This window comes from Eptesicus fuscus, chromosome 13, assembly GCF_027574615.1.
Source record: "Eptesicus fuscus isolate TK198812 chromosome 13, DD_ASM_mEF_20220401, whole genome shotgun sequence".
In the NCBI taxonomy this organism is placed as follows: Eukaryota; Metazoa; Chordata; class Mammalia; order Chiroptera; family Vespertilionidae; genus Eptesicus; species Eptesicus fuscus.
Window position 1 is genome coordinate 22022914 of NC_072485.1, and position 14790 is coordinate 22037703.

Sequence of the window (14790 nt, forward strand, 5' to 3'; positions counted from 1 at the left end):
TCTGAGATTGTATGGGATAAAAATACTGTAGGATAAGGCAAGTGAATAATGTGGTATTCTAATTCTATCATTCTATTTGTTGCTTAAGATTGGGATTCTTAGCAAAAGAGAACAGATACATGTTTAGTAAAATAAAAATATTGGTCAGCTGCTAAAAGTACACAGGAGACATTTTTAACATAACATGCTTTCTGGTTTTACTGAAATGAATTATACCTAAATCTGATCAAGTATCTACCAAGGAAATAGGACAGAAGAATGCCACTGAAGGGATGCAATTGGCATGATTATTTCTTCAATAAGTTGCAAGGGGAAAAAAGTGATGGAGGGGAACTTACAGAATGAGAGGTAATTAGGAGATATAAACCAGTCATAATTTCTGGACCTTGAATCAAAGAAACTTAAAAATTGAAAAAAATTACCATTTATGACAACCAGAAATTTGAATACTGACTGGTTAATGATATTAAGGAATTACTGTTAACTTTTCAGATGTGATATGGTATTTCAGCTATGTTTAATTGGGGGATATTTATTAACATCTTTGATTCTCAATTTCCTTATCTGTGTCATTAATTCATAGAGTTTTAAGTGTTAAATAAAACACTAATATAGAAAGTATTGTCGAAACCGGTTTGGCTCAGTGGATAGAGCGTCGGCCTGCGGACTGAAGGGTCCCAGGTTCGATTCCGGTCGGGGGCATGTGCCTTTGGTTGCGGGCACATCCCCAGTGGGGGGTGTGCAGGAGGCAGCTGATCGATGTTTCTCTCTCATCGATGTTTCTAACTCTCTATCCCTCTCTCTTCCTCTCTGTAAAGAATCAATGAAATATATTTAAAAAAAAAAAAGAAAGTATTTTACATACTCTCTGGCACAGTAAATTTACAATATGTTTAGACAATTCATTTATTTAATCCATTAAAAATATTTAAGATAACATGTAGGCTAACCACCTTTTCAGCTTTCAAGCATGTCTCTGATGGGTATGATGGCAATAGAAAATTAGGGATGATTAATGGCTTATAGTTATTAGCCATGGATCTAATTTTCTTTTATCAAATACAATGTTATCAAGAGTCCCAAACACATAAAATAAAAGCAGAGACACTTTGAATTCAAGGCAGCAATGGTATCCCTTTCATGGTATGATTCAACACAGAATTTAAACATCTCAGTTATTTGAATTATGTCTGAGTTATTGCTAATTTTGAATTGAGAGCCTTGATTTAACTGATTTCAGAAGGGTGGATTTCCTATTAAATCTCAGTATCAACTGAACATGTATTCTGCCAGTTATTGTGCTGGTTGCTACAAAGATGCAGAGATCTTTATTTTCAGGAGCTCACAACCTAGGGGAGACAGCCAGGTAAGTATGTTACTGCAGAAAATAAGATAAATTGCATATAATCACATATCTGTTCTTTCAAAATTTCTGTCAGTTCTAACTTCAAAATATATTCAGAATTTGACCACTTTTCACCATCTCCATTCCTATCTGGTATTTTTGTTGCCTGCAGGCTATTCTCAACAGAGAAACATAGAGAGTGATTCTATTAAAGGATGTCATATTGTGTCATCCCTCCGTTCCAGTGGTTCTCAGCTGGAGGATATATTGCTCTCCTGGGGAAATTGGCAATCAATGTCGAGACATTTTTGGTCATCAGGACTGGGAGGAGTGTGTGTGTGTGTGGGTGGGGGGGGGGGCGGGGATGGGAGGTAGGGAGAAGATGCTGCTAACATCAAATGGGTAGAGGCCAGAAATGCTGCTAACCATCCTACAATGCACAGGATGGCCCTGCCCAAACTAAGAATTGTCTGGCCTACAATGTCAATAATGACAGGGTTGAGAGACCCTGCTGCACTCAAAACCCTAAAATGACTTGCCATCTCAACCCTTACAGTAACCTAAAAAGCCTTGATTTAATGTGTCTCTCTACTATACTAGAGCTTATGGGACCAATCAATAAAGTAGCTAGTGCCCTACTTTTTTTAATTCTATGATTTAAATATTAAAGAGGAACTGAAATATTTTCAAGATGTTTCTGTTTTCGTTTAAATTCCTACTTATGTTCACTAGGGGGAGCACTTCACTACTAAATAATACCCTACAATCTTCATTTGTTGTGCAGCCAGCCATGGGAAGCACTGTAATAAGAGCAAGCATCTCATAGCTACACTTTGCAATGGGAAGTTTTATTAAATATGGGCTAGGTATTGTTATAAATGGAAAACCTATTTGCAAAAGCAATTGGTTTTGCATAATTCCAGAATACAACTTTTCAATTCAGTCAGCCAATTAGCTCACACACAAAAAAAGAATTTAAAATGTTTGCCTTTGGAAGTATCAATTTTGAATTCAGTTTTATTTTAAAAACTAGAGGCCCAATGCACGAAATTCGTGCAAGAGTAGGCCTTCCTTCCCCTGACTACCGAAATGGGCTTCCCTCCAGTTGCTGGCACCCAGGACCTGGGCTTCCCTCACAGAGGGAGGCCCCACCCACCTGCTGCAGCCTGCCTGTCAGTGGCCTGGGCCTCCCTCTGCGGGGCGATCATGGGGTGATGGCTGGGCCCCCAACCAATCGCATTGCACTCACCTTGGCTGGCCTGGCACCAGTGGGTGTCATAGCATGATCTTGCATATTACGCTTTTATTATATAGGATAATTGCTTTTTTAAAAATTTTTTTTTAAATATATTTTATTGATTTTTCACAGAGAGGAAGGGAGAGGGACAGAGAGCCAGAAACATCGATGAGAGAGAAACATCGACCAGCTGCCTCCTGCACACCCCCCACTGGGGATATGCCCGCAACCAATGTACAAGCCCTTGACCGGAATCGAACCCAGGACCCCTCAGTCCACAGGCCGACACTCTATCCACTGAGCCAAACCAGTCTCGGCGGGTAATTGCTTTTAATATCTGTCTTGATGTTCTGTACGTATTCCTTTCTCTCCAAAGCCTATGAGGGAGTTCCTCTACTCACTATACTCGGAGGCAACATGATGAGTCAGGGAATCAGCAGTCCTAAGTCAGAAACCCTCCATGGGGTTATATAATACACAGCCCATGGTTGATGGCCTGAGACTTGGAGCACCTGCTGGCTGGAATGGTGTGCTCTGAGCCGAGCTATTGCATGTACTGGACAGCTCCTGAACAATCACTTCTTTATGGATTTTGCTCATCTTTGTGCACTTCCTGTGGCATGGACTTTTCTTTGAGAGGGTTGTTAAGGTCTCCCTTATTTGTTAGTAACGGGAAAGCTCTTCCAGGATACCAGAAACTCATATGGATGGGGCCATTCAGCTTCTATTGAAAGCCCTTCTTTTCATATTCTTAATTGTTAATTTAAGCTAGAAAAATGATTTCTGCCTTGCCCATATAACCAACCAAACTGCTAGCTACTTCTAGTCATGATGAGAACTGTAAATTTTCTTTGTTGAATAAAATCACTAACTTCTGTTGAGGCCAAAATTATTGAGGCATTGGGCCAAATGTATCACATGCATTATCATCCTATATAATAAAAGCCTAATATGCAAATTGACCGAACAGTGAAATGACTGGTGGAGTGACTGGTCGCTATGACACACGCTGACCACCAGGGGGAAGATTATCAACACAGGAGCTGCCCCCAGCCCACAGGCCCCAGGCCAGCCAAAGTGGGTGCCAGCGGGGGGCCCCCAATCGCCCCGCCAGTTGCCCCGCAGAGGGAGGCAACCAGCAGGGGGTGGGGCTGGCCAGCAGGCGGCGCCAGGCCAGCCAAGGTGGGTGCCAACGGGGGCCCCTGATCACCCTGCCGGTCACCCCACAGATCAGCCCTGATCACCAGTCAGGCCTAGGGACCCTACCCATGCATGAATTTTGTGTACCAGGCCTCTAGTTCTGAATAATAAACTAAGCATGTTTCAAGTTATTTCAGGTCTGGATTAGGAGATTCACTGAAAATTAATAAAGGGAAATGGAAATAATGATGCAGTAGAATAAGTGGGAGGGGTTAATCTGAGAAGCCTGGAGTGTAGCTAGAAGGAAAGTGGAACATTAGGAAAAATGGAGTTCAGATAGGAATCAACAAACACCAAAGGCCAGCATAATTAATGTATCCATTTGTTTACATTAGAAAGACAAGTTGACTTAGTCTGGGTTATGGCATAGTTATCCTACAGCAGGGTGTCTTCATAGTCAAACTAGCAGTTAAAACTAATGGTTGGTAAATATATGTATATATGATGTAATATATGACATATATATATTCACATTTGCATTCTTACTACTCTACATTATTTTCAAATTATCTTTTGTCTAATATAAATTTTATTAATACAAGCTGAAGGTTTAAAAATGGTTGCAGGAATTCAGCTACTTCTTTCAGAAATCATTCCCAAGTGCCTCTCAAAAGGAATAAAAAGCATTTTATATAATGTTTTCTTTATATCAGCTTCTGGTTTCCTTCACCATAGCAGCACTGACCGATGTCAGGCTTCTGATGTCACTGGCTGCCTGCTGCTATGGTGACCAAGACGGGTTCCAATTCCTGATCATCCATGTCGGTGAGGTAGCCTGGTTCCCGGACTATAAATATCTCTGTGGCTGCACAGAGTAGAGAAAGAAAGGGCAATGTCAGTATTTAGTCTCTCTTGTGGGTAAAGAAGCATGAGGACGTTGTGATAGAAATTATTCTTAAAACATAAAGCACTACACATTTTCTTATTTTTTTATTGTTTAAAGTATTACACATAGTAGTACATATATCTCCTTTTTTTCCCCCCATTGACTTTCCCCCAGCCTCCCCTACCCCCTGTCACATGCCCTCATCCCATCCTTCCTACACATTTTCTATGTCCTCTAAATAACTGTGCTCTCAATCTATCTGTCTCAAAACACTGGAGTAAGAAAACCTTTTGGGGAGCATGTGAAAAAGAGTGCAAAAGAAACATTTCAGGTAGGAATAGGACTATGAATTCAGCTTGTGCACACAGATTATTTGTACTAGGATATGAAATGAAAGTCATGAGTGAAACAACCAGCTACAATAGATGGTAGACACCGAAGTGAGATGGGCCACCCCCGGGAGTTTGTGAAAAGAAGGTAACTGAAAACCCAGGACACAATTAACCCCTCACCAACACTGAGGGGCTAAACAGGTTGAAAGCGGTACCTAGGAAAAGGTTTGTTTGGAGAGAGCTGAACTCTAAGCCCTTTCTCTGCACCCAAGGCTAAAAGGAGAGAATTTCCAACGAACTCACTTGAAGAGCTTGATATGTTCCCCACACTGGAGTGTGACTTCTCCCTGGAAAATCTAAAATCTGGCAGATAACAGCTGGCTTGGCTGGCTTCTCTGATGGTGCCAACAAAGGAAACGTTGCTGCATCGAGACTGATTTTCTTTTTCAGGGATTATTGGGTCTAAGATGTGTGAGTAGTGTTTCCAATTGTGGGAAACGTGATTCAGCCAGTGTGGAGTTGTTCCAAATTCTGCCCAAGAGGACTGTTTTGGGTTAGTAAGAGATGAGCAGTGAGGAGATTCCAGCAAGGAGTCTTCATTGAACAGTCAAAAGAAAACCCAGTTTTAAGGATGTGCAGTGAGCTATAGGAAAGTATCTTCTTGCCCATGTTGTGGAAAGTACGATAAAGAGTTCCCAGGGGCGAGGAGGGAGATCTCAAAAGAACTTGTGAAAGCACCAACTCTGCCACTCATCCCGTCACAAGAAATCAGCTTTAAACATTTTTTCACCACTTCCCCCTCTTTCATCCTGTTTTCCCCTCTCCTGTGCCCGATTTAGTTTTTCTTCCCTTTCTTTTTACCCCTTGTTAAAAACTGATCATCTTTATCTGCTTTATTGACAGGTTATTATTATTGTAGTCTCTGTTGGCTTACTCATATATCAAATTTCCTCTTTCCTGCTCCAAGTCTACACACCCTTCTCCTTTCTCTTTCTTCACTAGTCATTTTTTAATGCTTGTTTTTCCTCTCCTTTCTTGCTCTCTTCTTCTCTTAATTGTTTAGTTAGTTCCATTCAATAAACTCAAGCCTACCTATTCTCTCCTCTATTCTTTTTTTTTTAAATATATTTTTTTATTGATTTTTTACAGAGAGGAAGGGAGAGGGATAGAAAGTTAGAAACATCGATCAGCTGCCTCCTGCACACCCCCCACTGGGGATGCGCCCGCAACCAAGATACATGCCCTTGACCCGGAATCGAACCTGGGACCCCCCAGTCCACAGGCCGACGCTCTATCCACTGAGCCAAACCGGTTTCGGCTCTCCTCTATTCTTCTTTTCAAAAAATGGATGAATAAATGAATAAATTTAAATATATATTTTTATCTTTTTATTTAAAAAAAATTTTATTAAAAATTTTTTTATTAGTAGCATTTTTAATTTAATTTTATTGTTTTCTTTTTCTTCTTATCCACTCATTCTCTTTCTACCTCCTCTATACTGGACCATGGTTCTTCCCCTATTCATTCAATTCCTTAACCTTACTTTCTATGTATAAGCTCTGCCTCTAAAGATTCTGTATCCCTCTTTTTCTGGGTGTTTGTTGTTGGCATTTTTTGGTTTATCTGTTTGTATTGTGGTGTTTTCTCCCCACATTTTTTTCTTCTTTTTCTTTTGTCTCTTACCTCCTCCCTTCCCCGCCGCCTCCCGCCCCGATATCATCTTTGCTCTCTTTTCTCTCTCCTAATTCTCTTTTCTCTGGTAGTTACTTTTATTGGGGTTATTGGTGTCCTGAGTACATTAGAGTTTTGTTCCCTTTGTGTCATGTCTTGTCGAGTTGTATTTTGTGCTGTTTGGTCAATGTGGTAGAGAGTGAGCCACATAACCAGACACCTTGAGAGGAGACTCCATCCACGAATGGGACAACAGCACTCAAGACCAAACTACACCAAAAGGACTAAAATGTCCCAAGTAGGGGGCTTCCCTAGTATACCCAGCCCAGGAGACCAGAGATATTGCACCACTGGGACCCACAAAACATCTACTATATAAGACAAACTCAAAAAATCTGGATGGCATAGCAGTTTGATCTAATACATAGAAACAATCACAAAGGAATAGCAAAAATGGGGAGACAAGAAACAACCCCCATATGAAAGAAAAGGAGGAATCACCAGAAAAGAAAAGAAATGGAAGCAAGCAATTTGTCAGAGAAAATTCAGAGCAATGGTCATAAGGACACTGAAAAGGATGGAAGGCAAATTCAACAACGTGCAAGAATCAAGAGGAAATAAAGAATCAAGAGGAAATGAAGAATGACATAACTACAATAAAGAACACAATGGAAAGTTTCAACAGACTACAAGAAGCTGAGGACCTCATCAGTGAGTTAGAAGACAAGGTAGAAAAACACCCAAGCAGAACAGCATCTGGAATAAAAACTTAAAAAGCAGGAGGAGAGCCTAAGGGAGCTTTGGGACAACATGAAAGGAAACAACATCATATAGTAGGGGTGCCAGAAGGAGAGGAAGCTGAGCAAGGAATAGAAAACCTGTTTAAAGAAATAATGATAGAAAACTTCCCTGATTTGGGGAAGAAAAAAGTCACATAAGTCTAAGCAGCACACACAGTCCCAAACAAGATGAACCCAAAAAGACCAATCCCAAGACACATCATAATTAAACTGGCAAACATCAACAACAACAGAGAACCCAGAAATCAACCCAAGCCATTATGCTCAATTAATATTTGACAAAGGAGGCAAGGTCATACAATGGAGTCAAGACAGTCTCTTCAATAAATGGTGTTGGGAAAATTGGACAGATACATGCAAAAAAAATTGAAACTAGACTACCAACTTACATCATACACAAAAATAAACTCAAAATGGGTAAAGTACTTAAACATAAGATGGGAAACCATAAAAATCTTAAAAGAATCCATAGGCAGCAAAATATCAGACATATGTAATAGCAATATATTTACCGATACAGCTCCTAGGGCAATGAAAACTAAGAAGAAAATAAACAAATGGGACTACATCAAAATAAAAAGCTACTGTACAGCAAAAGAAACCATCAACAAAACAACAAGAAAGCCCACTGCATCAGAGAACATATTTACCAATGATATATCCGATAAGGGCCTACTCTCTAAAATTTATAGGGAACTCATACATCTTAACAAAAGGAAGATAAGCAATCCAATTAAAAAAATGGGCAAAGGACTTACGGTAGATACTTTTTAAAAGAGGACATAGAGAAGGCCGAGAGACATATGAAAACATGCTCAAAGTCACTAATCATCCAGGAGATGCAAATCAAAACAACAATGAGGTACCATCTCACACCTGTCCTAATGGCTATCATCAACAAATCAACAAACGACAAGTGCTGGCGAGGATGCGGAGAAAAAGGAACCGTCATGCACTGCTGGTGGGAATGCAGACAGGTGCAGCCACTGTGGAAAACAGTATGGAGTTTCCTCAAAAAATTAAAAATGGAACTCTCATTTGACCCAGTAATCCCACTTCTAGGAATAAATCCCAAGAAATGAGAAACACCAATCAGAAAGGATATATGCACCCCTATGTTCATAGCAGCACAATTTACAATAGCTAAGATTTGGAAACAGCCTAAGTGCCCATCAGCAGATGAGTGGATTAGAAAACTGTGGTGCATCTACACAATGGAATACTATGCTGCTGTAAAAAAGAAGGAATTCTTACCATTTGCAACAGCATGGGTGGGACTGGAGAGCATTATGCTAAGCAAAATAAGCCAGCTGGAGAAAGATAAATATTCCATGTTCTCAGTTATTTGTGGAATATAATGAACAACATAAACTGATGAACAAAAATAGAGCCAGAAGCATCAAACAGGTTGTCCAACCTAAGGGGTGTGGGGTGGGTAAGGGATCAACCAAAGTACTTGTATGCATGCATATGAGCATAACCAATGGACACAGACAGTAGGGGGGTGAGGGCATGTGCTGGGGGATGGGAATGGCTGGGGAGATGTCAATGAGGGAAAAAGGAGACTTATGTAATACTTTAAACAATAATTTAAAAAATCATAACAATGATGGAGGCTTAAAATAAAAAAAAGCACATAATTAAATATATAGAAGTTTAAACACACACACACACACACACACACACACACACACACACACACACACGTGCGAAAAAGAAAAAAAGGTGCTATCCAAACCAAACATTTCAGTAAATGGAGAGGATAGTCACTGCTAAGATTGGATAAGTGGAAAAATAACGACAAGAAATACATCCAAAATGCAAAGCAGAAATAATGAGAGAATATATTCATTTCTTTATAATATAGGTTAAGGAGTCCTGACATGCAAAGCAATAATAATTTTAAAAGGAGTTCTAAAAGAAAAAATGTAAAAGGAACAGAAGAAATAGAGACATACATTAAATTATAGTAGAAATCATCCCAGAGCTATGAAAGACTTGAGTCTACATATTAAAAGGAATTAATAAATTTCTTGTAGTATTGATTTAAAAAAATATCTTGGTAAAATGTCTATATTCCAAGGCTAAAGAGAAAAATCTAATAAGCTCCCAAACCAAAAAAAACAAAAAACAAAAAACTGGTTTCCTGCAAATGAAAAGGAGTTTGACTTCTCATCTGTAACACCAGAAGCTTTAGTGAAATAACATCTCACAAACCACTTACAGAAAGAGGCAGCTACCAAGGAATCCTACTCTAGCCAAGTATCATTCTCCTGTCAAGAAGAATTGGATGTGTTAGTAATCAAAGACTGTATCACCCATGTTCTACATATGAGAAAACTATTCTAGAAAATACAATAAACAAAGGAACTAGAAAAAGAAATCCAGTATGGAGATGTGGCAGAGAGGAAACAGTGGTGAGCAATGAAGCTTGCAAGGTATTTTTATCTTTAAACAGATAATATTAGCCTGGCGTCTTTCACTATCTGGAAGTGATAAAAATGAACTCTTGAAAAAGAAGGCACTACAAAAATTTTGATTATCTCCGTTAAATCTAAGAGTTGGAGATAAGAAACAGGACTAAATAATTTCATTCCCAAAGTTTTAAGCAAGTAAGGCAGGCAGCAAATGACAGACAGCAAGAGAAAGGGGAATCTATATATATAAAAGGCTAATATGCAAAGTATCCCCTCGGGAGTTTGACTGGGAGACCGGGGAGTTCAATCACTCGCTATGACGTGTGCTGACCACCAGGGGTGGTGCGGAATGAAGGAAAGCCCTGGCTGGCAGCTGGAAGGCCCCGCTTGGCCATGATCACTGGACAGGCCTAGGGACCCTACCTGTGCATGTATTTTGTGCACCGGGCCTCTAGTGAGCATATAAAGGATTGAGGAGAAAATGAAAAAATAGAACCCCTGGGGTGGGAGAAACCAATCGGTGCCTTTTCTTCAATGAAATAGGAAAATATGAGTGTGGTTGTGAGCACAGGAAAGGGTGTGGCTATTAATGAAATGAAAGGGAGGTACAACTTATAAGATAACGGGGGGTAGGGGGGGAAGGGAGGGGGAACTAGACTGAAAGCAGCTTGATCAAATCCATAAAAATAATTAAAAGGAAAAATGAAAGCATCATTTAAAAAATAACTACAGGGAGAGAGAAGTGGCAAGTTATGTGGAAAAAGACTGTGCCATAAGAATCTAGCATGAATATAATCATGCTTTTAAATATACAAAAATTAGATGGGTATTTATTTTTTAAAATGACCTAGTGCTCAAGAGTATTTTTATTTTTATAAAAAAAACTGTTCTGCCTTAAGTAAATAAAGAGAATTGTGCATTTAAAATAACAATAAAGATAAACTTTAGCAAGGATATACAAAATAAAAAAGTAGGATAACAACTCATGTATTCTGAATTGCAGGGAAAAGAGTAATTTAGGAAAGTAATTTTTCCTGACCACTAAAGTTTGAGTTAAACAATTTAAACTAGTTTTTGATGATTCTCCCCAACTCCTAAATAACACTTTCTACCATTCTTACATGGCAATTGTTGAAAACACTTTAACTTTTCCTTAACTCAAAGACAAGCTATCTCCCATTAGATTTAGCACAGTGTTGCATACAGAGACCACAAGATCTGTTGGTTAAGAACAGAGGCTTTGGAGTTTGATTATGGTTCAAGCCCAGACACTGTCACTATCTAGCTGTGCATCAGTGGGTGAGTTACTTAACCTCTCTGAGCCTCAGTTTTATCATTCGCTAAAATGGAGGTTAATCACATGGTGTTGTTAAGTGTAAATAAAGTACAAAAGTTGCTGATCCCATTTTCCTGGCACATAGTAAGTGCTCAGTAAATGGGCTATTATTATTTCCTAAAAATGGAATCTGAGGGACAACTGGAACTTGCTCACTTGAAAAAGTCCTTGATATCCACTTGCTTTTAAATTATTTGTCCCTTTCAAGAGAAAGGGATATCTATGCCATTGCATAACTTTCAGAGCTGAGTTTCTATAAAATTAATTATTGAATTAAAGGCTTGTGGTGTATGGAAAGAAATGTGAGATTGGGAATCAGGAAACCTTGAGAAGATAACTTTTTTTGCATTTCACTTTCCCCCTCACTTTTAAAGTATCACAATAATATTGCAGTAACCATCAATCCCCAGGGCTATGAGAATCAAATAAGATCATGATTATAAAAATTGGTATACACAATTGACTGCCATCAAATATTGTTATTATAGACCATCTAGCAGATCTTTCCTTGCTAGCTGAGCTGAGTCCACTGGGGTACTTTAAACACAGCACAGTCAGAATTCTGCTATGCACTAGGAAGCTGCCAAAGTTAACAAGTTACATGCCCTTTCACTGAATGTCCTTCAAGACTACAAGTTCTCAGTATGGTACAGAACTAGCAAAAGGGCTGTCTTTATGTCACAGAATCTTCACATAACAGATTTTTTAAAAATTTAGTCTTTTTATTTTTCAATTGCTGTTGACACACAATATTGTATTAGTTTCAGGTGTATACACCAGTGATCAGACATTATATAACTTACTAAATGATCATCCCGATAAATCTAGTACCCATCTGACATCATACATCGTTATTAGAATATTATTAACTATATTCCCTATGCTGTACTTTATTTACACCCCCACGACTATTCTGTAACAAACCAATTTGTACTTAATCCCTTCACCTTTTTCCATCCTCCCCAAACCCCTCCCATCTGGCAACTGTCAAAATATTCTCTGTATCTATGAGTTTGTTTCTGTTGTGCTTCTTTTTTTATTGTGTTTTTTTCAGATCCATTTATTGATAGATATGTATTTATTGCCATTTTATTTTTCATATTTTTTATAATTTTTTTTTCTTCTTAAAGAAGACCCTTTAACATTTCATGTAATACTGGTTTGGTGGTGATTAACTCCTTTAGCTTTTCCTTGTCTGGAAAGCTCTTTATCTGTCCTTCGATTCTAAATGATAGCTTTGCAGGCTAGAATAATGTTGGTTTTAGATTCTTGCTTTTCATCACTTTGAATATTTCTTAACAATCCTTTCTGGCCTGCAAGTTTCTGTTGAGAAATCAGTTGACAGTCTTATGGGAGTTCCCTTATAGGTGACCAACTGCTTTTCTCTTGCTGCTTTTTTTTTTTTTTTTGTTAATATATTTTATTGATTTTTTTACAGAGAGGAAGATAGAGGGATAGAGAGTTAGAAACATCGATGAGAGAGAAACATCGATCAGCTGCCTCTTGCACCCCCCCTACTGGGGATGTGCCCGCAACCAAGGTACATGCCCTTGACCGGAATCGAACCTGGGACCCTTGAGTCCACAGGCCGATGCTCTATCCACTGAGCCAAACCGGTCTTGGCGTTCTCTTGCTGCTTTTAAGATTCTCTCTTTGTCTTTAACCTTGTGCATTTTAATTATGATATACCTTGGTGTGGGCCTTTTTGGGTTCACCTTGTTTGGAACTCTCTGTCCTTCCTGGACTTGTATGTCTATTTCCTTCAATAGGTTAGGGAAGTTTTCTGTCATTTTTTTCAAATAGGTTTTCAATCTCTTGCTCTCCTCCTTCTCCTTCAGGCACCCTCATGATGTGAATGTTGGTATGCTTGAAGTTGTCCCATAGGCTCCTTACACTATCCTCATTTACCAAGATTCCTTTTTCTTTTTGCTGTTCTGATTGGGTGTTTTTTGCTTCCTTATATTCCAAATTGCTGATTCAGTTCTTGGCATCATCTACTCTGCTGTTGATTCTCTGTAAATTTTCTTCATTTAAGTTAGTGTATTCTTCATTTCTGACTTATTTTTTATGGTATCCATGTCCTTTTTTTATGCTGTTGAAGTTTTTTCTAAGTTTAACCATTCTTTCCCTAAGTTAAATTAGCATCCTTAAAACCAGTGTTTTGAACTCTGCATCTAGTAGATTGTTTGTCTCTGTTTTGTTTAGTTTTTTTTCTGGAGTTTTGTTCTTTCATTTGGGACATGTTTCTTTGTTTCATTTTGGCCTTCCTGTGTTTGTTTGTTTCTTTATTTAATTTAAATTCTTTATTGTTTAAAGTATTACATGAATCTCCTTTTTCCCCCATTGACCTCTCCCCGGCCCCTGTGTTTGTTTCTATGTTTTAAGTAAAACCGCTATGTCTCTCAGGCTTGGTAGAGTAGCCTTAGGTAGAAGGTGTTCTGTAGGGTTCAGTGACACAGCCTCCCTGATCACCCAAGCTGAGAACAGCCCACCCCATGTGAGCTGTGTACACCCTCCTGTTATAGTTGATCCTTGACTGCTGTTGGCATGTCAACTGGAGGGATTTACCCCCAGGTCGATCTGCTGCAAAGACTGGCTACAACCACTGATATCATGGAGGTGGTTGGGTTATAATGCCAACCCACAGCTGTCCACCAGGTGTGCTGGCTCTGCGGCCTCCCTGGGAGGTGTAGGCCATGATCAGTGGTCACCTGTGTTCTGCCCAGGGCTTGAGCTACAAAACAATCTGCAGCTGCCTGCTATTTGTTCTGGGCTTGGAGGTCCCCGGGACAGGCCAAGCTGTGAAACACAGCTAGCTGCTACTTGTGCTTACCTGGAGCCATTTAGAGAGGGTAAGGGGCATGCTGAGGCCAGATGCTGCTTGAGAGATTTTAGGAAAGTCTCAAGTGTGAGCCAAGACAGGACATTCCACTGGAAACAGCTTGGGTAGGCCTGCAAGTTTGGTGGGGTGGGGTCTCAGGGAATCACAATGGTAGGGCAAACAGTGATAGCCAGGCTGGTGGAGACTCAGATATAGCACCTACTTCCCAGCTCTGTGGAGGAGCATGCTTATCAAAGGACCAGTGGCCTCTGCCAGGTACTTTTGTCTGGGAGAAAGCTGTCCCCCAGTTCTTGCCCTGATGCCAGACACCTCAGTTCCTCCTCATATGCCCCTGATGCCTTTTGAGCTGCCATTCCAGTGCTAGAGCTCAGTCATAGGAAATTCCTGTGCAGGCCCTTTAAGAACTGTCTGGAATTCCAGCAGCCTCCATCAGACTCAGCCTAAATTCTCAGTGTTTGTTTTTTTTTTGTGTGTGTGTTTTGTTTGTTTGTTTTTACAGACAGAAGTTATGGGGATTTCTCTTCTCAGCATTGAAACCCTGGACTTGGGGGCATGATGTGGGGCTGGGTCCTCTTGCTCTTCAGTGGGGAACCTCCGCAGCTGAGATATCCCTCCCGATTTTTAGCTGCCACATGTGGGTGTGGGACCAGCCTGTTTCTCATCTCTGCCCTTCCTACCAGTGTCCATGTGGCTTCTTCTTTGAGTACCTAGGTGTAGGGCACAGAATCATGCAGTATAAGTACAGTATAAGTACCTGTGGGTGAGGGGCTTTGTGGGTGCTGGC

General features: G+C 39.8%; 1 long non-coding RNA gene across 1 annotated transcript in view; it reads right to left on the reverse strand.

Moving 5' to 3' along the window:
* Window positions 1-4136: 4136 nt before the first annotated feature.
* Window positions 4137-14790, reverse strand: part of LOC129151241 (uncharacterized) — a 43923-nt gene continuing 33269 nt past the window's right edge. Inside the window, exon 3 of the long non-coding RNA XR_008557972.1 lies at window positions 4137-4587. This is a non-coding gene — a long non-coding RNA (uncharacterized LOC129151241). The remainder of the gene's footprint in view (window positions 4588-14790) is intronic.